The 27,234-nt window shown below is 43.0% G+C and overlaps 1 long non-coding RNA gene across 1 annotated transcript in view; it reads left to right on the forward strand.

The window, feature by feature from the left end:
- Positions 1-24,467, forward strand: part of LOC141145840 (uncharacterized) — a 46,592-nt gene extending 22,125 nt beyond the window's left edge. The window contains exons 2-3 of the long non-coding RNA XR_012244671.1: positions 22,687-22,772; positions 23,624-24,467. This is a non-coding gene — a long non-coding RNA (uncharacterized lncRNA). The remainder of the gene's footprint in view (positions 1-22,686; positions 22,773-23,623) is intronic.
- The last annotated feature ends 2,767 nt before the right edge of the window (positions 24,468-27,234 follow it).

A 27,234-nucleotide genomic window follows, 5' to 3' on the forward strand; every position in this document is an offset into this window, starting at 1 on the left:
AGTTTTTTCGGGAGCAGTGATTTTAACCACTTGCCGACCGCCTAACGCAGATATACTGCGGCAGAATGACACGGGCAGGCAAAATCATGTACCTGGTACGTGACCTGCCTCCCGCGGGCGGGGGCACATCGCACCCCTCCCCGGTGCCCGAGGCGGTCGGCTTCGTTAGGGGAGTGATCCAGGCTGAGGGGGAGACCACTCATTCGTGGCCACCCCCTCGCTATCGCTCCCCACAAATGAGATTCTTCCTCTGCTGCTGTATAGTAAACAGCGGCAGAGGAAGTGATGTCATCTCTCCTCGGCTCGGTATTTTCCGTTCCGGCGCCGAGGAGAGAAGACATCGATGTGAGTGCACCAACACTACACACACAGTAGAACACACCAGGCACACTTTACACCCCCCATCACCCCCCGATCACCCCCTGATCACCCCCCAATCACCCCCCCCCGTCACAGTGACACCAAGCAGTTTTTTTTTTCTGATTACTGCATTGGTGTCAGTTTGTGACAGTTAGAAGTGGTAGGGCAGTTAGTGTTAGCCCCCTTTAGGTCTAGTCGCCAGTGTCACTCAGCGATCATTTTTCTGATCGCTGTATTAGTGTCACTGGTGACGCTAGTTAAGGAGCTAAATATATAGGTTCGCCGTCAGCTTTTTATGGCGCCAGGGACCCCCATATACTACCTAATAAAGGTTTTAACCCCTTGATTGCCCCCTAGTTAATCCTTTCACCAGTGGTCACTGTATAAGTGTTACGGGTGACGCTGGTTAGTTAGTTTATTTTTTATAGTGTCAGGGCACCCGCCGTTTATTACCTAATAAAGGTTTAGCCCCCTGATCGCCCAATGGTGATATAAGTTAGGTTTTAGGGTCAGATAAGGTCTGCGTCGCCCCAGGCAGCATCAGGTTAGCGCCAGTAACACCCACGCACGCACTATACACCTCCCTTAGTGGTATAGTATCTGAACGGATTAATATCTGATCCGATCAGATCTATACTAGCGTCCCCAGCAGTTTAGGGTTCCCAAAAATGCAGTGTTAGCGGGATCAGCCCAGATACCTGCTAGCACCTGCGTTTTGCCCCTCTGCCCAGCCCAGCCCACCCAAGTGCAGTATAGATCGATCACTGTCACTTACAAAACATTAATCGCATAACTGCAGCGTTCCCAGAGTCAGGCCTGATCCCTGCGATCGCTAACAGTTTTTTTGGGAGTGTTTTGGTGAACTGGCAAGCACCAGCGGCCTAGTACACCCCGGTCGTAGTCAAACCAGCACTGCAGTAACACTTGGTGATGTGGCGAGTCCCATAAGTGCAGTTCAAGCTGGTGAGGTGGCAAGCACAAGTAGTGTCCCGCTGCCACCAAGAAGACAAACACAGGCCCGTCGTGCCCATAGTGCCCTTCCTGCTGCATTCGCCAATCCTAATTGGGAACTCACCACTTCTGCAGCGCCCGTACTTCCCCCATTCACATCCCCAACCAAATGCATTCGGCTGCATGAGAGGCATTTTCTTTATGTCCTCCCGAGTACCCCTATCCAACGAACCCCCCTGAAAAAGATGTCCTGTCTGCAGCAAGCGTGGATATAGGCGTGACACCCGCTATTATTGTCCCTCCTGTCCTGACAATCCTGGTCTTTGCATTGGTGAATGTTTTGAATGCTACCATACATTAGTTGAGTATTAGCGTAGGGTACAGCAATGCACAGACTAGGCACACTTTCACAGGGTCTCCCAAGATGCCATCGCATTTTGAGAGACCCGAACCTGGAACCGGTTACAGTTATAAAAGTTACAGTTACAAAAAAAAGTGTAAAAAAAAAAAAACCCACAAAAAAATATATAAAATTATAAAAAAAAAAAAATAGTTGTCGTTTTATTGTTCTCTCTCTCTCTATTCTCTCTATTGTTCTGCTCTTTTTTATTGTATTCTATTCTGCAATGTTTTATTGTTATTATCTTTTATCATGTTTGCTTTTTATACTTTACTGTTTACTGTGTTTTACTGTTAACCATTTTTTTTGTTTTCAGGTACGCCATTCAGCTGCAGCGCGGATTTATTTATCTTGACAGCAACAGCGTTTCCTCCTACGATATATAAAGCCGTGACTCCGGCGGAGATGATATATGCCGAAGCATGGGGGCAGCAGGGGCGGAGGAGCGATTTGCTCCTAACTTTTGGGGCGGATGCCCCCATGCTTCGCCATATATAAATGGTGCATGTATGCCCATCATTAGAAGTGGGTGGATGAAGGAAGGTATTCTAATGGTGGGCATACCCACCAATCAATCTCTTTTTTTCGTTCAGCCCACAGGCTGCAGAAAAAAAAAAAATTATAAAATATGCCCAACAAGGACCAGCTACGTACTGGTATGTTGCTGGACTTTTAGTGGTTATACTAGAATCATGCCTGCAGGTTTAGGTATTATTTTTGGTATCATTCTTTTCAGCCAGCGGTCGGCTTTCATGTAAAAGCAATCCTAGCGGCTAATTAGCCTCTAGGCTGCTTTTACAAGCAGTGGGTGGGAATTCCCCCCCCCCACCGTCTTCCGTGTTTTTCTCTGGCTCTCGTGTCGCAACAGGGAACCTGAGAATGCAGCCGGTGATTCCGTCAGCTGACCATAGAGCTGATCAGAGACCAGAATGGATCCAATCTTCTCTATGGCCTAAGAAACCGGAAGCTATGAGCATTTCATGACTTTCGCCGGATGTAAACAGCGCCATTGGGAAATTGGGAAAACATTTTATCACACTGATCTTGGTGTGGTTAGATGCTTTGAGGGCAGAGGAGAGATTTAGGGTCTAATAGACCCCAAGAGTACCTGTCACTACCTATTGCTATCATAGGGGATATTTACATTCCCTGACATAACAATAAAAATGATTTAAAAAAAATGAAAGGAACAGTTTAAAAAAAAAAAAAAAGCACCCCTGTCCCCCCCTGCTCTCGTGCAAAGGCGAATGCAAGCGTTGGTCTGGCGTCAAATGTAAACAGCAATTGCACCATGCATGTGAGGTATCACCGTGAAGGTCAGATCAAGGGCAGTAATTTTAGCAGTAGACCTCCTCTGTAAATCTAAAGTGGTAACCTGTAAAGGCATTTAAAGGCTTTTAAAAATGTATGTAGTTTGTCGCAACTCTGCACGTTTGTGCGCAATTTTAAAGTATGTCATGTTTGGTATCCATGTACTCTGCCTAAGATCATCTTTTTTATTTCATCAAACATTTGGGCAATATAGTGTGTTTTAGTGCATTAAAATTAAAAAAAGTGTTTTTTCCCCAAAAAATGCGTTTGAAAAATCGCTGCGCAAATACTGTGTGAAAAAAAAATGAAACACCCACCATTTTAATCTGTAGGGCCTTTGCTTTAAAAAAAAAAATATCATTTTTGGGGGTTCAAAGTAATTTTCTTGCAAAAAAAAAATTTTTTTTTTTCATGTAAACAAATAGTGTCAGAAAGGGCTTTGTCTTCAAGTGGTTAGAAGAGTGGGTGATGTGTGACATAAGCTTCTAAATGTTGTGCATAAAATGCCAGGACAGTTCAAAACCCCCCCAAATGACCCCATTTTGGAAAGTACACACCCCAAGCTATTTGCCGAGAGGCATGTCGAGTCCATGGAATATTTTATATTGTGACACAATGCTCAGGAAAAAGACAAATTTTTTTTTTTTTTTTTTTGCACAAAGTTGTCACTAAATGATATATTGCTCAAACATGCCATGGGAATATGTGAAATTACACCCCAAAATACATTCTGTTGCTTTCTCCTGAGTACGGGAGTGAGGAGTGAAATAAAAAATTTACGCCCTTAGAAATCCTGAAGGCGGTGCTTGGTTTTCAGGGCCCCGTACGCAGCTAGGCTCCCAAAAAGTCCCACACATGTGGTATCCCCATACTCAGGAGAAGTAGCAGAATGTATTTTGGGGTGTAATTCCACATATGCCCATGGCATGTTTGAGCAATATATCATTTAGTGACAACTTTGTGCAAAAAAAAAAAAAGTTTGTCATTTTCCTGCAACTTGTGGCAAAATATAAAATATTCTATGGACTCGACATGATCTCAGCAAATAGCTTAGGCTGTCTATTTTCAAAAATGGGGTCATTTGGGGGGGGGGGAACTGTCCTGGCATTTTATGGCCTTCAAAACTGTGATAGGTAGTGAGGAGTGAAATAAAAAATTTACGCCCTTAGAAATCCTGAAGGCGGTGCTTGGTTTTCGGGACCCTGTACGCAGCTAGGCTCCCAAAAAGTCCCACACACGTGGTATCCCCATACTCATGAGAAGCAGCTAAATGTATTTTGGGGTGCAATTCCACATATGTCCATGGCCTGTGTGAGCAATATATCATTTAGTGACTTTTTGTAAATTTTTTTTTTTGTCATTATTCAATCACTTGGGACAAAAAAAATAATATTCAATGGGCTCAACATGCCTCTCAGCAATTTCCTTGGGGTGTCTACTTTCCAAAATGGGGTCATTTGGGGGGGTTTTGTACTGCCTTGCCATTTTAGCACCTCAAGAAATGAGATAGGCAGTCATAAACTAAAAGCTGTGTAAATTCCAGAAAATGTACCCTAGTTTGTAGACGCTATAACTTTTGCGCAAACCAATAAATATACACTTATTGACATTTTTTTTACCAAAGACATGTGGCTGAATACATTTTGGACTAAATATATGACTAAAATTGAGTTTATTGTATTTTTTTTTATAACAAAAATTAGAAAATATAGTTTTTTTTCAAAATTTTTGGTCTTTTTCTGTTTATAGCGCAAAAAATAAAAACCGCAGAGGTGATCAAATAGCTTTAAAAGAAAGCTCTATTTGTGGGAACAAAAGGACGCAAATTTTGTTTGGGTACAGCATTGCATGACCGCGCAAATATCAGTTAAAGCAACGCAGTGCCAAATTGTAAAAAGTTCTCTGGTCAGAAAGGGGGTAAATCCTTCCGGGGCTGAGGTGGTTAATAATGCTTAGAGTGAAACAATAAAAGTGTAATATTCCTTTAAATTTCGTATCTGGGGGATGTCTATAGTATGCCTGTAAAGTGGCGCATGTTTCCCGTGTTTACAACAGTCTGTGAGCAAAATGACATTTCTAAAGGAAAAAAAGTCATTCAAAAGTACTCGTGGCTATAATGCATTGTCAGTCCCAACTCCCGGCAATATACATAAAAGTTAATTGATAAAAATGCATGGGATTCCCTCACAGAGGAACCCCGAACCAAAATTAAAAAAAAAAAAAAGCGTGGGGGTCCCCCCAAATTCCATACCAGGCCCTTCAGGTCTGGTGTTGATATTAAGGGGAACCCCGTGCCAAAATAAAAAAATTGTGTGGGGGTCCCCCTCAAAATCCATACCAGACCTAAAGGGTCTGGTATGGATTTTGAGGGGGACCCCCCCGCCAAAACTAAAAAAAAATGGCGTGGCCCAAAAATACATACCAGACCCTTTCCGAGCATGCAACCTGGCAGGCCGCAGGAAAAGAGGGGGGGACGAGAGAGCGCCCCCCCTCCTGAACCGTACCAGGCCACATGCCCTCAACATTGGGAGGGTGCTTTGGTGTAGCCCCCCAAAGCACCTTGTCCCCATGTTGATGGGGAGAAGGGCCTCATCCCCACAACCCTTGCACGGTGTTTGTGGGGGTCTGTGGGCGGGGGGCTTATCGGAATCTGGAAGCCCCCTTTAACAAGGGACCCCCAGATCCTGGCCCCCCCGTGTGAAATGGTAACGGGGTACAAATGTACCCCTACCATTTCACAAAAAAGTGTGAAAATGGTAAAAAAAACACAATACACAATACACAATTGGGATAAGTCCTTTAATAAAAAAATTTAAAAATAAAACTGTCCCACGGAGTCTTCTTCTTCTCGCGCTCCGACGGACCGAAAAAGAAAAAAAAAGCCACACGTCGCCTACGATCTGCCTCCATGGGAGGCACCCGCCGTAATGACCGGCTGCTCTCAGGTGACAGCTCTTTTATGACTGAGGGCAGGCCCTGCCCCCTCTGATGCTACAGGAAAGCCATAGGGATGTCCCCGTGCGTTAGGAGGGGTGGGGTCACCCGGCAACATCATTGTGTGGCCCTGCCCTCAGTTATAAAAGAGCTGTTACCTGAGAGCGGCCAGTCATTACGGCGGGTGCCTCCCATGGAGGAAGATCGTAGGCGACGTGTAGCTTTTTTTTTTCTTTTTCGGTCCGTCAGAGCGCGAGAAGAAGAAGACTTTGTGGGACAGTTTTATTTTTTAATTTTTTAAATAAAGGGCTTGTCCCAAGGCGTGTATTGTGTTTTTTTACCATTTTCACACATTTTTTGTGAAATGGTAGGGGTACATTTGTACCCCGTTACCATTTCACACGGGGGGCCAGGATCTAGGGTCCCCTTGTTAAAGGGGGCTTCCAGATTCTGATAAGCCCCCTGCCCGCAGACTCCCACAACCACCAGGCAAGGGTTGTGGGGATGAGGCCCTTCTCCCCATCAACATGGGGACAAGGTGCTTTGGGGGGCTACCCCAAAGCACCCTCCCAATGTTAAGGGGGTGTGGCCTGGTATGGTTCAGGAGGGGGGGCACTCTCTCATCCCCCCTCTTTTCCTGCGGCCTGCCAGGTTGCGTGCTCGGATAAGGGTCTGGTATAGATTTTTGGGGGGACCCCACGCCATTTTAAAAAAAAAATTTTTTAGCGTGGGGTTCCCCTTAAAATCCATACCAGACCTGAAGGGCCTGGTTTGGATTTTGAGGGGGACCCCCACGCCATTTTTTTTAAAACTTTGGCGCGGGGTTCCCCTTAATATCCATACCAGACCTGAAGGGACCCCCACGCTTTTTTTTTTAAATTTTGGTTTGGGGTTCCCCTGTGGGGGAATCCCATGCCGTTTTTATCAATGAACTTTTATGTGTATTGCCGGGAGTCAGGACCGACAATTCATTATAGTGGCGAGTACTTTTAAATGACTTTTTTTCCTTTAGAAATGCCATTTTGCTCTTAGACTGTTGTAAACACGGGAAACATGCGCCACTTTACAGGCATACTATAGACGCCCCCCAGGTACGAAATTTAAAGGAATATTACACGTTTATTGTTTCACTTTAAGCATTATTAAAATCACTGCTCCCGAAAAAACGGCTGTTTTTAAAACTTTTTTTTGCATTGATACAACAGGAACCAGGTCCCCAAATACTTTTTATGACAATAATATGCATATAAGTCTTTAAAATTAGCACTTTTGATTTCTCCCATAGGCTTTTAAAGGGTGTTCCGCGGCTTTTGAATTGCAGCGAACACCCCAAATTGTTCGCTATTCGGCGAACAGGCGAACACCCTTACCTTCGACTCGAACATCGGGACCATCCCTACTTGCTTCTTTGTCATGACTTAATTTTGTGTACAGATATGTAGATATATGTATAGAAGGAGATGCTGTCAGCATCCCTGCTCACAATCACTAAGAAAAAAATGTATCCACAAAACAAATGGATTATTCTCATATTGTTCTCAATCAGTCTGAGCAGACTGCATTGGGGCAATCATATGCAATGCTAAAATATTTGTCAGTAAATATTGAATTTTTTTAATTTGCTGTCCTCCATGACTAAAGTACAGAAACTTTTAAAGTAGTGACCTGCCTTTGTGTGTCACCCTGTTACTCAGTGGTGTATTTAGGTTTTGTGCTGCCCTAGGCCTGACTTATCTCATGCACCCCCCTAATTTAAATACGACCCACCCCTTCCTGCTTGAGGCCACATCCCTTCCTGTTTAAGACCCACCCTATCATCTGTAAACCACACCCCTTCCTCTTTAGGCTCATTTGGCACCTTTCAGGAGGGAGGGGGAAACGGGTACCTGTTTTTGACAGGTACACTTCCCCACTTTGGGAGACTGCGCTGCCCCCTCTGAAGTTCAGCCTCCCTTCTCCTCCCTCCACTGGGCCATTCAAAACGTGCAATGTGCTTCGCACATGTACAGTAGGGAACTGGCTGGTTTCCCTTACCATGAATGATGGTGGCAAAACCCGAGAGCCAATCCAAAAATCGACTGAGATGTCGACATTGCGGGATCCCTGGACAGGTAAGTGTCCTAATATTAAAAGTCTGATGGCTGAGTTTGAATGTTTTTATGGGGGGGGGGGGGCAGAACTCCTCTTTAATGAGTTTGCATTGATTTCAGCATTGATGGAGCACTTTGTTGCAATATCATGATCTGCATATTAATGCACTTTCACTAAATGTGGACTGTTTAATGGGTTTGCATTGATTTTAGCATGCATGGAGCACTTTGCACATGCCAGTGGCGGCTGGTGCTCAACATTTTTTGATGGGCGCAAACAAACTAAAAAAATCAGAAAAAAGACAGCAATTGCAGCCTCACTGTGCCCCATCAAACACAGCCACTGTGCCATCAAATGCAACCACTGTGCCATCAAACGCAACCACTGTGCCCATCATTTGCAGCCACTGTGCCCATCAATTGTAGCCACCTTGCCCATCAATTGCAGCCACTGTGACCCATCAAATGCAGCCACTGTGCCCATCAATTTCAGCCACTGTTTACAAGTAAAACAGGCGCAGTGCAACAGTACCTCTATAGAGTATACCTTGATAGTCCAGGGGGGTTGCAAACTATATATGATGATTATATATATATATATATATATATATATATATATATATATATAGAGACTGGTCTGTCAGGGCTGCCACCGATGGGACCAGAAGCAAGGTCCAAACAGAAAAAACAAGGAAAATGGGGCGCCTCTGAGTATGTATCAATAAACATTTATTATAAAAGATAATATCCATTCACATGGAGGATAGCATATCTGCATTCAGGCATGTCTCTGGATGAGAGGAGAGGGACTGCAAGCTTCAGCATGTCCACAAACGGCTGGCGAATCCACATAGGATGATATGAGGTGGTGGGGCACAGCGGTTCTTCTCCTTGGCACACAGAACTGAGATGTGATGGTATGTAGAAGCATTCAGGCATGTGTGGGTTCCAGAGGCGCCCCATTTTCCTTAATTTCAGCCACTGTGCCCATCAATTGTAGCCACTGTGCCCCATCAAACGCAGCCACTGTGCCCCATCAAACGCAGCCACTGTGCCCATCAAACACAGCCACCGTACCATCAAACGCAACCACTGTGCCCATCAAATGCAGCCACTGTGCCCATCAAATGCTTCCACTGTGCCCATTAATGCAGCCACTGTGCCCATCAAACGCAGCCACTGTGCCCTTAAGCGCAGCCACTGTGCCCATCAAACGCAGCCACTGTGCCCAACAAATGCTGCCACTGTGCCCATCAAATGCTTCCACTGTGCCCATGAAATGCAGCCACTGTGCCATCAAATGCAGCCATTGTGCCATCAAATGCAGCCACTGTGCCATCAAATGCAGCCACTGTGCCCATCAAATATAGCCACTGTGCCATCAAATACCGCCACTGTGCCATCAAATGTTGCCACTGTGCCCATCAAATGCTGCCACTGTGCCCATTAAATACGACCACTGTGTCCCATCAAATGCTGCCACTGTGCCCATCAAATACCGCCACTGTGCCCTATCAAATGCTGCCACTGTGCCCAATTAAAGTTAACACTGTAACACTGATATAAGAGGGCTTAAAAGTGATGCCATACTAGAGGTGCTGTGCTATGCATTACTAGCCAGGAAATACTGTTTTGCAGTAATAAGTTAGAGAAAATATGGATGTCTCCATTTACCATGTATCCATTAAAGCTTAAAGTGGATGTAAACACACCACTCACCCAGTATAAACTAATGGCACAGTATTAATTTATATATACATGCAAGCCTCCTGCATGTATCCCTGCCTTGCAAATATCACCCCCTTCAGCAGTAGGAGCCCTGCAAAACTTTGGAATTGGTGGGTGGGTCTGTTTGCCAGAGCTCGGTGGGCGGAGTCATGATGTCACAAGACCCCCCACGCCCACCTCTACACTCTCCTACTGTCCTATTCCCGAGTTTTGACTAATATCCAGTCAAAACTCAGAAAAGGCACCACATGACTTCAGCATGCCCAATCATGCTGAGGTGTGGTGCAGCCAATCTTGTGAGAGCTGGAGAAGAAAGGAGGGGGATGTGAAGCTGGAATCGTAACACTTTCTCTATGCTCTCTGCTCATTCACGAGATAAAGAAATCAGATATCAGTCACAGCAATGGGGGATGTGATGACACAAACTTATCTCTGTGCTGTTTTTTTATCTTACTACAAAAAGACAAGAGGATTGCTCAGAGCTGGATTACCTCTTTGTGGCAAGACTGGGCACAAATGACTTGATATCCTCTACTGTACCAGGTAGAATTCTTCATTAAAAACTTTTTTTCAGGTTTACATCCACTTTAACTCTGTTAGGTTTTATTTCCACATGTGCCACTACTGGGAAGATTTTCATTCACTTCTTGTTAGGATGGGAAGTGATTTGAAATCTTGATATACAGACAAAAAGAAAAAGAAACACATTTTTAACATAGTGGGGAAGTATTAGAACTTTGGGCAACCAATTCATTGCTATCTGTACCCTCCTAGCCAGACTAATGTAGACCGATTTCTTGTATGGGAACCACAGGGACAGAAATTGAGAGACAATCGCCTAAATGGGGTCACAGACATAACTAGACACCTGTAAACCTCTAGTGTGAGTCATTGTATAGACACCTAAGCCCTTTAAATGAATTGCTCTAAGTGACACATGTGACTTAATTTACGAAAGTATCAAAAGTATTTATTTAGATTTTCCGATACACAATATTACCCAATTTAATGAAAAATAATACAGCAACACCCTGCACCTCACCCTTTAAAAATAAGACAACGTTGTCTTGTTCACATGGACAAATGTCCTGACGTCACAGTGACCCTACATATGGCCAGGCATAATAGTTTAAGTTACCATACTGTGGAAGCCAAAATGTGGCATATACACTCACCGGCCACTTTATTAGGTACACCTGTTCAATTATCAAAATTGCTTGGTAACACGAATTGCTAATCAGCCAATCACATGGCAGCAACTCAATGCAGTTAGGCATCTAGACGTAGTGAAGGCAATTTGCTGAATCTCAAACGGGCATCAGAATGGGGAAGGATGGGGATTTAAGTGATTTTGAACGTGGCATGGTTGTTGGTGCCAGACAGGCTAGAGGATGTCTTATACAGGTATAATCAGTTGCTATGTTACAATCACATTTTTCAACTTGATTAATGATTATGTGAACTTGCAGGATGTACAGATGGACAAATTGCATCAAAAGTCTCAATGCGTTTCTTGAACAGAATTCACTTCATCTAGAGTCAATGCTACTGACAGGGTGTCAATGAGGTAGAAAGAACAACATAACATTTACAGAGATGAAGAGATTACTTTTTTGAAAAAAAAATTTGGAATTTACAAGAATTAACTTTGTAGGCACATGGGTTTAGAATAAAAGTATGAAAATGTATTTAATAGGATAAAGTTAAAAAACTATTGTATAACACATAAAAAGAAAACATAACAAATGGCATAAAATTGCTTGACCCTGAGGACTCAAATAACACTTCAATCATAGTCAAAAAAGGAAACAATTGGTGATTCTAGTATATAACCAGTAGCACTAATCAAGATAAGTGAAGTGCGTAGAGTGATTGCGTCCGGACGGGGGTCATAAGAAAACTATTCGCTCGACATGTTGCGCGCCTAGCAGCGCTTCTTCAGTAGCTATAAATATGGTAAATACATAGAAAACATAAAATAAAAATAAAAATAGATATATAGAGCATGTATCAACCAACCTATAAATAACATGGTGCAAATAGAAGGGCACAATCATTTAAATGGTATCCATTAAAAGATTACTTTTTTATAATCTTATAGTGAGATATGGTATACACTTACAAATCAGCTTTGAAAAAACTTTGATAAAAAAAACAAACTTCTAGATGGTAAACATCATGGGATGTCTATCCTGGGGGCTGTAGAAATCAAGGACCCAAAGACACAGCAGGACATTGAGGGCACACATGCAGGTATGACACAGCTGCAGCTCAACAATGCCATCCAAAGCTGCAACAAATATATATAGTATTGTTCAAGGAACCCAAGGTGGGGGGCGTGGCCGGGATGTGAGCCGGGAAAGACGTGTGTCTCTGAAGCTCCGTGCACATCCGTTTTAAACATCCCTTTCTCCCACTATAACAGACCGGGACTGCAGCACACTACCTCCGGAGGGGCTCTGGACATTACCGGGAAGACAGACATGTCTTCAAAAGGTCAGGGTAAGTCCCTGAAAGACCCGAAACTACAGCGCTCGGGGAAGGGGCGGGCTGCTGATTCCCCAGGCGCCATCTTGCCCAATGTGTCCGGAGCTCAGCACGTACGGGAGCAGGGACAGAGCCCGCGCAAAGTGCCTGCAGTCATGCAATCTCCTGCTGGGGAACAAGATGTGTCCCTGCATGACAACCTGGTGGCCGCAGCGCCTAGCACAATAACAAAACCTATCCTGGAAGCCATAGAAGGCTTTAAAACCATGCTGATGGTGCGGGTGGAGCATATGGCATTAGAATGCACACTGATCCGCCATGATCTGGACAAAATTAGAGGGCGGCTAACGGAGGCAGAGGATAGGATTGGAGAGGTGGAAGACCAGCAAGGGTCGCAAGCTGCACAGATAGCGGACCTACATGCAGCAATGAGATCCCTGATTCATAAAGTGGACGACGCCGAAAATAGGCAAAGACGCAATAACATCCGGGTGGTAGGCCTGCCAGAGGGGGCTGAGGGCACGCGTCCTGCTGCATTCGCTGAATCACTGTTTAAAACCCTGCTGGGTCTGCCTGACATGCCCCCAACGTATGTTGTTGAAAGGGCTCACAGAGTCCCCACCGGCCACCGCCCTGAGGGTGCCCATCCTAGACCTTTTCTGGTGAGATTCTTAAATTTTCGAGACAGAGATATGATATTAGCAGAGGCCCGGAAACATCCAGAGCTGCCGTATGAAAATTCCAAAGTAATGCTTTTTCCAGACTTCTCGGCTGAGGTGCAGAAATGACGCCTGATCCTTTAACGAGGTGAGACGCAGGTTGAGAGAGAAGGATATTAAGTATAGCATGCTATACCCCAGCAAGTTGCGAGTACCGCACAAAGGCACGGTCCATTTCTTTGACACCCCAATGGAGGCCAACGACTGGATTGATGGACTGTGATTCGACGGGATTCCTTAACCCGCACCACCTGATGTCCATCTTTTATAAATACAAGTAGGGGGGGTTTAGGTGCCTTTTTCTTTTCATCCCTCCGTACTCCGTTTACTCCCTTTTTTTTCTTTCTCATTTTTCAATTTTTTTGAGAGGAGGGGTGAGAAGGAGGGGGGAAAAATTCAAACCATAATCTGGTATAACTGTCGCACAACCTGCTCCACATACTTTGTCTTCTTTGACTAATTTCGGGTGTTTGGAGCTGCATTGATAGTCGTAAGGACCTTCTACTTGCAAATGAGGGGGAAATATACAGCTTCCGGTATGAAGGCACGGAGTACAAGAGACATGAACATGGAAGTTTTTCTAGACTGACTCAGGTTTTTTTCTAATTTTGTTTTTCTGTTTGTTTTTGACCTTTTTTTTACGGTCACGCTTTCTAAAAGATCAGAAGCAAGTTACGGGTATAAGCTTGGTGTATGGTTCTTATTGTTTTTTGTTTTTCACCGCAGCAGGGGGTTATGAAGGTTATGGGTTGATTTTTCAAGAAATGTGCAGTGATCCAAGTGGGGTGTTGGAGGATAGACTCAAGCTTATGTACAGACAAGGTAATAAAATAACCTGGTCACGCCTAAGAAATGTCTTACTCCATTGTGGTTTTTGTAATGTGATAATGTATAACTATGGCGGGGTCAATAGTTAACGTAGTGTCTTGGAACGTCAGTGGCTTCAATGATAAGTTCCGCAGGGCCCTGATGTTTCAATACTTGAAGCCACTTAAACCACAATTAGTGTTTTTGCAGGAGACGCACCTAGACGGGAACAGGATTCTGTCGCTTCGCAGACCCTGGATTCAGCGTGCGCTCCATGCAACTTACTCTACGTACGCTAGAGGGGTGGCTATCTTAATTAGCAAGTCATTACCATGCACAATACATAATGTCATATCCGACCCAGGAGTTCGGTATCTAATAATTGTAGCTGACCTCTTTACACACAAAATGGTTTTGGTTAACGTATATGTCCCTCCTCCTTTTCAGATTCAGATATTGTATGATCTGTTGGGTAAGCTGGCCCCCTTTATGCATCTCCCCCTGCTGATAGCGGGGGATTTTAATGCCATTCTTATGCCGCAATGGACTCATCTAATGCATCTAGGGCGGCATCGATTGACTTGGCTGCATGGGCAGATACGGCATCCTTGACAGAGGTATGGCGCTGGAAGAACCCAACTACAAGGAGTTTTTCCTATTTGTCTAAAACACATAAGTCTTCTTCTCGGATAGACTTAGCATTTGCTAATTCACTCATGTTGCAGCTGATAAAGGGTGCAAATCATCTGGCTGGGGGCCTTTCAGATCATACACCACTGTCTGTACATGTGAGTCTGCCTTCAAGACTCAGAGGAGGAGCATGGAGATTGAACCCGGGCTGGATAGAGGTAGAGTCCGTGGCATCGCAGGTGACACCTTATGTTTCTAGTTACTGGGAGGACAATCTAGGTTCAGCGTCTTTGCCCATTGTATGGGATGCCTTTAAGGCGTGCATGCGGGCGCAATACATTTTGGCCATCAAACAGGCAAGGAAAAACTTTAATAGGAAAACGCAAGAGTTACAGGAGGCAGAGAGGACACGCGAAGCAGCACATGCCAAAGATCATTCAGATGTCACATACTTAGAGCTCTTGGAGGCGCGACGGGTGTTGGCGTTGCACTTCACAGAGTTGACACATACTTCCTGGACAAGACGGGCTGAGTCCATCTTTGAACAGGGGGACAAGAATGGGAAACTATTGGCCATTTTGGCTCCGGAGCAGAGACTTCAGACAAACATACCGTGTATTAGGAACAACCAGGATAGTCTTCTTACAGATCCCAATGACATTCTAGAAACATTTGTAGATTACTATAGAGCCCTATATACCCCCATACCTACTTATAATCTACAGGAGTTGGAAATGTTGCTAACTTCTCTGGAAATCCCTATGCTCTAGGAATCTGATAGGTCTGATCTGGAGGCTGAGATCACTGAAAAAGAGATCGAAACAGCCATCAAATCGTTCCCACCGCATAAATCACCAGGGCCTGACGGTCTCTGTATCAAATGGTATAGGGCAAATATAGAGACTTTAGTCCCACGACTCAAAACTATTTATCTTTTCTGTCTTAAAAACGAGATTTTACCGGAGTCACTGTTAGAGGCTCAGGTTATTTTATTACCTAAACCAGGGAAGGACCTGTTGGAGTGCTCTTCATATAGACCCATAGCATTATTGAACAAAGACCTCAAGATCTTAACTAAAATACTGGCCACTAGAATATCAAAAGTCATTACTAGTTTAGTATTCATAGATCAAACAGGCTTTATCCCACAGAAATCCACAGACACAAACTTACGCAGGCTGTACACAAACCTGCAGATTGATCATGTTAATAAAGGGACTAGGGTGGTCTTGTCCCTAGATATGGCTAAAGCGTTTGATTCTGTGGATTGGAACTATATGTCAGCAGTGTTACGTCACATGGGGTTTGGGGCCACATTTAGGACATGGATATCACTACTTTACAGTAAGCCAAAGGCAGCAATTAAATTGGGTGTCTCTGTTTTGCAGCCATTCAAGGTGGGCAGGGGAACGCGGCAGGGTTGTTCCCTGTCGCTGTCCCTATTCGCTCTAGCAATAGAGCCACTGGCTATAGCGCTTCGTAAATCCCAGGATGTACAGGCACTGAGGGTGGGGGGCATTCGCGAGTGTACCGCCCTGTACGCGGACGACATGCTTCTCTTCCTACAAGACCCAGGTCCGTCTCTGGAGGGAGTATTTAAAATACTGGAGGAATTTTCGAGATTCTCAGGGTTGTGTGTGAACTGGGAGAAGTCTAGTGCGATGGCCATTGATCAAGGGGCACAGGTGGTGGCAACGCAACGGGTCCCCATAACCTGGGTAACACAGTTTAAATACCTTGGTATTAATATAACGCCTAAAGTGAGTGACTACATGTCATTAAATCTTATGCCGGCACTGGCAAAAGCTAAAATACAGCTGGAAGCATGGAAGCACCTACCACTTTCGCTTATAGGAAAAGTCAACCTCATTAAAATGAAGGTGTTGCCGGTTTTCTTGTACTTTCTGAGAAACTCCCCAGTCTGGGTCCCGGCAAAGTTTTTCAAAAAGATAAACAGTATATTTGGGTCTTTTATTTGGTCTGAAAAACACCCCAGAATAAGCCTTAGGACGCTGCAGGAGCCCTGGGGGCACGGAGGGCTTGCTCTCCCAGACTTATTCAAATATTTTATAGCCGGACAAATGGTTGTGGCCAGAAGATGGTTGCTACGTGATGATGGGGACGCGGCAAATGTGTTGGAAGCAGCCCATTTGGGGTCCTTTGAGAGCCTTTCATTTTTGCTCTATAGAGGTACTTCGGCTATGTCATCTCCGACTGATTCAATGCGCGTAACGATTCGCGCATGGGTCAGAGTAAGGGCGTTGATGAAGTCTCAATCTGATGTGTGATCCCCAGACACTCCCCTGTGGTTCAACCCCAAACTCCCGCATTTGAACACAATTCCTGATCCAATCATTTGGGCCAGAGTTGGCATAAAACAATTGAAACATATAGTGGGTGGTAATAAACTTTTTACTTTTAACCAGCTGAAGGATAGGCACAAACTGCCTAACTGGTACTTTTTCCGTTATTTGCAACTTAGTCACGCGTTTAAGTCGCAATTTGGATCAGACTCTCTAGTTATTGGTACTTCTCCCATAGAATCATTATTGAGTGAGGAAAATTTAAAGAAACCTTTATCGGAGGTATACAAAGGGCTATTTGTTGAAACACCAAAAATGCTTAATAAGTGCAGAGACACTTGGAGTGCGCTAATCCCTGATTTTGGGAGAGACGACTGGGACGATATGTGGGACCATACATTTGGTATTTTAGTATCAACTAGAGACAGACTTATCCAATTCAAGCTGTTGCATAGGATTTATTATACTCCAGCGAAGCTGGCGGGCATATATGGCACTGGTACAAGTGAGTGTTGGCGTTGTGCGTACTGCCCAGCGGACTTTGATCGTATTTTCTGGCATTGTCAGGAGATCAGGAAGTTCTGGACGGGGGTAACTAGTACTGTCCAGTCCTTGCTGAAAATGCCTATTCCACTCACGGTGTCGGTATGCCTGCTGGGCTTGCTAGAAGGTGTTGCACCAAAAAGAGCTCAGAGGACATTAATTTCTATTTTTTTGTTTTATGCACGTAAAGCTATAGTAAGCTATTGGAAGAAGCCCGAACCACCAACGGTACCCTTTTGGAAAGACATGATAAAAAAGGTTCTCCCATTATATAAAGCTACATATTTAAGCAGGGGCTGCCCTACAAAATTTGAGAAGGTGTGGCAGAGTTGGATTGATGCTAATGAGACCCTAGCATAATGACTGAATGTATTACGAATTGAGGGACACTATAGTACTATTGAAGTCTAGGCGTGACTAGGTAGAAGATCATTCTTTTTGTGTGTCTGTTACAGTGAAATATTGTATTAATGAGAATGTAAGGTTACTGTCTCAAAACACCATGATATAAGAACATGTTCCTATAATGAAAAGGGTCGCTGCACGGGATAGAGGGAGGTGGGAGGTGGGAGGCCAAGGGAGGGAGGGTTGGGAATGCAAGTTATGTTATGTTTTGTATGTATGTTTTTAAAAAAAACTGTGAATAAACATAATTTTTCAAAAAAAAAAAAAAAAAAGGAACCCAAGGTGGGCTAACGCAGCGCTAGAGAATCAAGGAAATGAAATATAAACTATAAATTAAATATAGTGAAGTATAACCAGCTGCCAGCACTAAAAAGTCTAATACAAAAACTCCAAGTAAATATGCATTAAAGGTGAATGCAGCGCTAAATAAACAACAAGAAAAATTATTTTCAAAATTTGCAAGTGAAAAAAATATATAAAAAAATAGTTTTTTTTTTTTTAATTTTTTTCACTTGCAAATTTTGAAAATATTTTTTCTTGTTGTTTGTTTAGCACTGCACTCAACTTTTATGCAAATATATATAGTATCCTCAGACTTCAAGAAGTAACCAAAACATAGGGACCCATGTGCCGTATATGCCCAAAGACATACCCAAAGTAACACAAGATGTAAAAGAATAGCACTGCTTAACCACTTCAGCCCCGGAAGGATTTACCTCCTTCCTAACCAGAGCATTTTTTGCAATTCTGTACTGCGTCGATTTAGCAGACAATTGCTTTCCGCATGGTTTTGCACACCACAGTCTGCACACTTCACTACTGCATTTCTGTTTGATTATATGCATGTATGTCATAGTTTTTTTTTGAATGAATACAAGTGTCTGATTGGCTGATTCTGAAGTCAGCAGCCTCTTTTGTTATCCATGTGTTTAGTATAAATAAAAGCCACTTGGCTACCTGTTCAGGATTTTACACTGAGCTTGAGGTGACACCAACGTCTGTTTGTGTTACTTGGAGAGAAAGAAAGGCGTGCTTTCCCGGCATTATATAAGAGAGCTTTTTGTGCTTTTAAGCGCAAAAAAATGATATGTTTATAGGGAGAGGCTTAGATTTTCCTTGACATTAATGGTGAGCCAGGTAGGAGGCCAACAGATCTTCTTAATTCAGCGGACCTCGAGGGGGAAGAGACCTCCAGAACCAGACCAGCAAAGGCCGGCCTATGGTAAGACAACCATACTTCAAGTTTTTTGAACATTTTTGCTGTTCTGTGTTCGGGATCTTGATTCTCTGTCCGCTGTATGAGGTAAGATCTGCCAGGCAAAGAACCTTATTTTTTTTGTCGCTTTCTGTATAATGACGGGACTTTTATTGTAGGTTATACTTTTGTCATTGTAAGTAGGTCTATTAATTTGGGAAGCACCTGTATTTAAATCCTCTATAGGTCCCATTTAATACAAACCTAAAGTGAATGTTGTGTATGACTTAGCAGGCTGTGTAATTGTATGTTGTGTGATGTATATGAGAAATAGAAATGGATGAATTGTGATTTTTATCTTTGTATGGGACCAAGACACATGTCCCCATAAGTGTAAAAATATTTTTAAAGGGTTTGGTTTTGTGATATGTGATGTCTGTCACATATCCAAGTGCCCATGCATTGTTGGGACATCACAATAGGATCTGTTTACACCCTGTGGGGTGGGGGGGGGGGTCTCAGGTTTCTAGGTAAAAGCATGGGGGGAGTTCTGTTGACTTTCTAACTCTCAGAGTCAAATATTGTTTTGTATTTGAGACAAGAGTGTATTGTTTAAGACATTTTATTTCATGTTTTATGTAATTTTATGTAACTTTGGCGTTTTTGGATATATTACATAATTGCATGGTTGGTGGGGTTGGGTGGAGACACCAGTCCATCCAGTTCAGTCTGAGTGAGTGTGGGTGTGTGTCTGCGGTTGTCCCTGTCTCTGTGCATTTTGTATCATTGAGATGCTCATATTTGTTTAAAGATACCCATATAGCACTATCGCTTTTGCTCAGGGCTCCACACATGCATCGTATGCTCACGTTGGTCCCTGCCCTCGGGAAGCCCGCAATCCGGGGTCCCCGGTTTGCATTCATATACTAGGGCCAATTTTGGACGGAGGCCAATTGCCCTGCCAGCATGTCTTTGGAGTGTGGGAGGAAACCTGAGTGCCCGGAGGAGACCCACGCAGGCGCAGGGAGAGCATGCAGAGACCGGGTGGGTAGTGTCGTGGTTGGGATTTGAGCCAGCGGCCCTTTTTGCTGCTGGGCAGGGGTGCTAACTACTACATCACTGTGCCACCCAATATTGTTTATTTAAATATGCCTATATTTTAGTATAGGCCCTAATTGACATAGCCTAAAGTGTTTGTCTAGGGATAAGTGTTAATATTGGTGTCTCAATTGTATAGTCAGTTTTTGTAGGGAGAAATCCTGGTTTGTCTTGTCATTTGTTAATGTCGGCCATTTTTCTGTAGTCCGGGTTTCATTCACCATTTTGCCGTGGACCGATTTTCGATTGCTGCAACTGCCTTTTTGTTTCTGCTGATTTTAGTCTCGAGCAAAATATCTCTAGTTTTGTACTGAATTCCATTTCCAGTAGAATGATTTAGGTTTTTATTCCAGTTGTTTATGTTTCTAGTGAAGAAATCTCGATTTTGGCAGGATCAACAACTAAATTTCATGTGTTAATGGAGCCATTTTGTTGTGGCCTGGCTTTCATCTGCCATTTTCCATTCTTGTAGTCACCATGTGGCCATGTCTTGATTTTCGTTTGTCCCGGCTGCCATTTTGTATCCGCTGTGTTTGGGTGAAATTGCTATTTTGGTTTATAGAGACACCGTTTCCTTTTAAGTGAATTCAATCTTTTCAGTTTTTTTGTACTTTTAAAACGGCGTGTGTTGTTTTTGTTTTTGATTGTTTTTGGCCTGCAGTGGAAGGGAAAGACTTTGGTTGACCTCCTTCCGCCGTCTTTTTGCAGGAGTTTCAGGTTTTTGGCTTTTGTTACACTGTTGTGTGGTATTTCGGTCTCAAAACTTGTGGTTTGACTTCCCAGGGGATATGTGAGCCAAGGGGATTCCCTCCCATTTGCAATATGGGGGTTTATTCCACCCACCCCTGGACAAAACTTTTATTTGTTGATGTTAGCCATAGATTTTTCTAATGTCTTGATAGACAAAATATGAAGCTATTCAAGGCTTCCCCTCCCCCTCCCTCTTCCTACTCAGGTGTGCAACAGGAAGTTGGTGGGAGGGGCTTGGGGTCTTTTGACTTGTGTTTGGAAGGATGAAATCATTCTGATTTTTAAATTAAATTAAGGTTTGTACTGTAATACAATTTTGGGTAGAGAGCAAATGGGAAGCATCCAAGTTATTGTTGTAATATCTAGGTACAGAGAGAAGCCATAAGATTGTTTTTGTTTTGAATAGCGGAGAATTTCATGGTGTTTTTGTAGTTGTCAGACGAACACGTTTAGAAGGCTGTATATCGTGAGACTGGTCGGGCCGTGTATAATAGTCGGAATTCCAGTGCGCGATTGTATTAGCATAAACGTGAGGAGTAGTACGCTAACAGCCCCACTCAGGCTGTGTATGATAATCGGAATGCGGGGGTCGATTATGGTGATAAAGGCGCAAACCATAACCGCTCCGAAAGTAAAGCTCAGGGTTCTCTGGATGCAGAGTTCGCCAAAAAAAGCAATTCGAATCGTCATGGGTAATGTGCCTTCCATGCGTTGAAGGAAAAAAATGAGGCTCCACACCAGTCAGACAGCTGCACCTCACATGAGATCTGGGTTTGGGGCTCCGGACATGAGACCTCTTAAAGTTTGGCAGATATGGTCAGAGGGTACAGTAAGGTGTACTCCTTTGGAAGGTACTTTTGATGTCTGGAGGTTCGAGACCCCAGAATGAAAATACCTTGGAAGTAGTTCAGCTGTGGCTTCAGAAATCTGTAATGTTGAGTGAGTTGATGGATGCGTAGTACACGTTTGTGTGATTAAAAATATACAGACCTGTTTTTGAACTTTGTGTGGCTGGTCCATGCAAAGATTTCGAGATGCTCTCGTGCTTTTCAAATTGTATTCTTTTTCTATCGCTAAAAGAGCGAAGGCAGCATTCCATCTGGTTGTTTTTTTATTTTTTTCATTTTTGTTTTTGGGAACTATGAAATATCTCCCCCACATTTGTATCTAAATGTTTGTCTCATGTTTGTATGTGGTAACAAGATGTTTGAACCTACCGCGACAGCCGTCTTACGTGTCGCGTGTGTTGTATTTTAGTAAAAACGTGAAAGTAAGAGTTACAGAGGCTTTAGTTATTATCGGTTTTGAGGAATGTCAATGACAATTTACCAATGTACACAAATGTTGTATTGTTTACCATTCTTTGAAGGATAGAGTAATAACCTTTGTTTATAAGTATCTTTTCAGGTCCAAGGAGTTTATGTACATAGAAAGCAGGTGTATAAGAAGGTAAAAGTGTCATAGGTTGTTTCACAGTTTTTTCTGCACCCTTCTAAACCCTGCATGTCTTTCTCCAGTTTGTAATGAGGAGGAAGAAAAGGGGGGATTAGAGTGGTGAGAATGACAAATTTTCAAACCAATAATACTAACTGCTCTAATTCTAGCTAAGTTTGTGCCAAGACTGTCTTTCTTTGATTGAATTTGAATCAGCAAGCAGCAGTCTGGCGAAGTAGGCTCCCATCCTAGATGCTAAGAACCTTTTTTGTCAATGGTTCCAGGTATTATACCCCAGATGGTAAGCCACGCACAGGTTATGCAATGACCACAGTCCAGATGTCTAGGTTATTGTCAAATGAGGTTTGTTTGGAGGTCAACCAAAACCAAGGTTGTACTTTCCTCATTAGCTGTCACCTACATTTTCAGCTGATGGGGTGGGTGCAATCACTGTAACATGAACTTCAAAAGGTCCCCCACAGGGTTCACGAGTCCCTCCTGGACCCTGACACAATAACCAGTTTACATTCTTTCTAACCAGGTGACTGGGTCGTTGTAAAGAAGCTTGAGGGACAAGACCAGGCCAGCCACTGCAAGAAGCTGCTCAACTACACCAAAGGATGAGAAGTATCTTTGTTTATTTATATTTTTAAAGTGTATTTACCAACTAACTAAGAAAGTGTATAGGACACATGGTGGGGTCTACTCTGAATCTCCACCGAGCTCTAGTGCCCCAGTGATGACGGCGGTACATGCTATATGTGACGTTCATATTGGTGTGAGGAGTTTTGACAAACTAGTAAAATCCAATCAGACACTTGTCAATAGAACTTAACAATACATTTCTAGAGGGTAAAATTAATTATAATTTTAACAATAGCTCTGGTTCTTGCCAGCTTTGGTATCGGGATAACTAGGTAGCCCACAAGTGTGTTTCAACTGTAGTTTGGTATTAATGCGGATCTACAGCTTATAAGGTAATTCCCCTAAGGCAAGAGGTTCATATGTGCTGGTGAAACTCGTCCCAGCATCTTATGTCACGGCCGATCGTGAGGATCTGATGGCGTAAGAGAAGGTAAGAATGGCAGGGACAGCTGGAAGGGAATTGCTTGTACACGGTGGGGGCTTGAGCTTATGAAACGCTTGAACAATTTCTCATCCATTGAGGATGGGATGTTTTCATGTAACTGTTGAAGCTACAAGGAAGTTCCGACAGTCCAAGGGGGTTTCTTGGAATTCATAAGTAAAGATTGTTATATCTGGATCGGGGATAGTAGTGACAAAGTTCAGGCCCATATGGATAAGGTTAGATCCCTGCAAGGCAAAGCCAGAGCTATAGCTAGTGAAGGTTGGAATCCTTTTAAGGGTTTGGGAAACTTGGGGGATTTTTTATTTTCCATCGGATCATGGTTGAAGGCAGTAGGAGTATATATACTCATGTTATTTTTATTTCTATTCCTTCTATATGTCATGATGAGGTGTTCCTGTTGCCTGATTGGACGCATGACCATAGCCCGAGCAGATGACCACATCTTCCTCACCGAGATGAGACGCCCCGAAGCCCAGCCCACGTACGAGACACAGAGGATCCCAGACCGACTGGCGATTACTACAGCTCACCGTGTCGTGTCCTCTTTATAAGTCATTCCTCCTGAAGAACAGAGTCTACATGTCAAGCCGTGTTTTCCTTTTTTTATGGACTCATATGGACTGTAAGGACTGATACATTTCCAGGTGTAAGAAGAAGATCAAGATTCATTGAGGGACACATGGGAGGGTATGACAAAGAGGAGGAGTCGTTGTGGAAAATGTTATTAATGTATATTGTCAGATGCCCCCCAGTGTCAGTTTTGCTGCAATACTCTCATGTGAGGGTATTCGCACATACAGATGCTGGTGGAAGACCATTGGATGCCGAAACCTTCCCTCCTAAGTAAGCAAGTCTACGTACATGGGAACCATAGCATAACCATACAATATTATGGCCCACTGGGCCATGGTATAGTACGGTTCGCATCACTGGTAGCAGTGGGAGTGTGCACACGGTTGTGTTCAAAACCATGTGCTTGCCACATGGTTTTGCACACCACCGTCTGCACACGTCACTACTGCATTTCTGTTTGATTATATGTATGTCATTGTTTTTTTTTGAATGAATACAAGTGTCTGATTGGCTATTTCTGAAGTCAGCAGCCTCTTTTGTTATCCATGTGTTTAGTATAAATAAAAGCCACTTGGCTACCTGTTCAGGATTTTACACTGAGCTTGAGGTGACACCAACGTCTGTTTGTGTTACTTGGAGAGAAAGAAAGGCGCGCTTTCCTGGTATTATATAAGAGAGCTTTTTGTGCTTTTAAGCGCAAAGAAATGATATGCTTATAGGGAGAAGCTTAGATTTTCCTTGACACATTCAAATGAATGCCATCTCGAATGTGCGTTCTGCAATTTGTCATTCACATCTCAGCGCTTTGAAATCGCTACAAATTTGCCCACGATTCAAAATGCAGAGGTGTGAATGCATTCAGAGTTTTTATAATAGTGTAGCCTTAAATCAGATAGCTAACACTCTATCTGGGCTGCTTGATGAAGGTAAAACTGTCAATAAACAAAGCCTCCAGCTGTTGACAACCAAGGGTGATAAATGATGTATGTCAAAAGTTGGCTAAATTTTTTATGCAACAGCCGACAAACATATATTTTACAACTACTTTTCCACTATTTTTGTATTTATGGAAGTAGTGTGACAGTGTGAGAGAAGGCCGTACAGGAGAAAATAAGGAAGAATTCGCTTCATGCCTCTCTTAATTTATTCTACTTATCTATTGCTCATGCATAACATAATAACATAATTGTGGTTCAGTTCACAGTAGAATGGATAAAGTTGGTAGGTTGGTATTTTTGTACCTTTGACAAATTAGAAAACTTCTCATATAAATGTAAAAATTTGCTTTTTTTTTTTTTTTTACTAGATAAGTATTTAGAATCCCCAAACATTATATATTTTCTAAAAAGCAAAGGCCTGGGAAAAAAAGTTGCAATTTTTTATGACGTACAATATTTGTGCAGAAGTTTTTCAAATCAAATTTTTTGGAAAAAATACACTTTAATGAGTTTAAGTGCATACAAACACAATATAATACCTTATTGTTTGGTAAAATAAGAAAGATGATGTTACACCGAATAAATAGATACCTAACACGCCACACTTTAAAATCTGTGCAATGGCGACAAACACTACGGTAATTAAAAATCTCCATAGGCAATACTTTAAAACCTCTACAGGTCACCAGTGTAGAGTTGCACAAGAGGTCCTATTTACATGTTTACATTTGCACGTGAGCATGGGGGGACAAGGCTACTTTAATTTTTTAATAATGTTATTATTTATTTTATTTAAATTTATTTTTTTTACACTCTTTCTTTCTTTATTTTTTTATGAACTTTATTGCTATCACAAGGGATGAACAACATACCTAGTGATAGCATTAAGCATGACAGGTCCTTATTATGGAGAGATTTGGGGTCTATTAGACTCCAGGTATCTCCTCTGCCCTCAGAAGCATCTGGTCAAACTGAGATCAGTTTGATCAGATGCTTTCACAAGCCGATAACGGCTTGTAAACAACAAACTAAAACCAGAAGCGACAAAATGCTCATTGCTTACGGTTACATAGACCATAGAGATGATAGGGGAACTTCTTTTTCTCCCTAATCTTAATGGTAAGCCAGTGGAACCACTGGCTTCAGTGGCGCTCTTCTTGGCGGGAGATATCAGGCTGCAGCTGCAGCCATGACCCTGGTAGAACCACTTAAACCAGAGGACGTAGGGGTATGTCTTTATGGGGCAAGTTTTGTAGCGGAGGATGCACTTTTTTTAATCACAGTTTTGTACTTAAACCATCTTCTGCAATGACTTATACTATTGATATATTATACTATTTATACTATTGGTTGCCCTTTGGGCAGTGATCATGTAAAAACTTAAAGCATATCTGAACTCCCAAACAAAAATGTAATATATTGAAGCTTACCATTCCTTAGATGAGGTGTCTACATAATTTTTCTTCTTCTTCTGGCCTTTTCCTTTTTTCAGCTGTAATCTAAACTCTAGTGATGAGCAACACATATCCGGGTTTGGTTCAGTGAACATTATCTAATTTTAAAATGTTTTTAGTAATGGCCATTGTAGGGGTTAAATTCTACCATCAGTCTCCCTCTTACCTTTGCCTTGATTCAGGGCCCTGGAAGTCCTGCTTAATCAGACACACACACACTGAACTGAAGATGAGAGACTTGTTTATTTTGGCTTGTACTTCATCTTATGTACACAGGATGACATGGGTGTTATTAAGTATTTTCCACCAATAAGGGATACGTATTTGGATGACATATTTCCTTTACCATATGGGGAGGTTTCCATATTCATTATCATTATCCAATCATAAAATACACTTATTAGAATACATTGAATTATACATGAAATCTAGAATAATCTAAGCTAAACTTTTCCATCAGACAACTTCCTTTTGTTGTCTCCCTGCTAAGCTATTCTTGAATTCCATCACCAAAAACTGCAGTGAATCTACTACCAGCTCCTGTAGACCCCTTATTATAAGGTTTTATGTAAGCTTTTGGTGATGGATGATGGACACTGTCATTTAGAGATTGATTCATTATCACATGGCTTGTGGACAACTTTACACAGATGAATTTAACCGCTTGCTGACCAGCCACCATCATTTTACTGCATCAGGTCGGCACAATCCCGCGAACCGTCATAGCAATATATCGGCTCACGGGATCGGGATAGCAGGTGCGCGCACCCGCCTGCTGCACTGCGGGGGTGCCGATGCTCATGGCCGACGGTCACAATGACCGCTGGCCACGAGCGATCGCGAGCACGAGAGACAGAACACGGAAGTGTGTGTGTGGGTGGCACAGCGGTGCAGTGGATAGCACTTTCGCCTAGCAGTAAGAAGGGTCGCTGAATCGAATCCCACCCACCACACTACCTGCCTGGAGTTTGCATGTTCTCCCTGTGCCTGCGTGGGTTTCCTCCGGGTACTCCGGTTTCCTTTCCTTCCACACT

Source organism: Aquarana catesbeiana, linkage group LG05 (assembly GCF_042186555.1).
Source record: "Aquarana catesbeiana isolate 2022-GZ linkage group LG05, ASM4218655v1, whole genome shotgun sequence".
Taxonomy (NCBI): domain Eukaryota; kingdom Metazoa; phylum Chordata; class Amphibia; order Anura; family Ranidae; genus Aquarana; species Aquarana catesbeiana.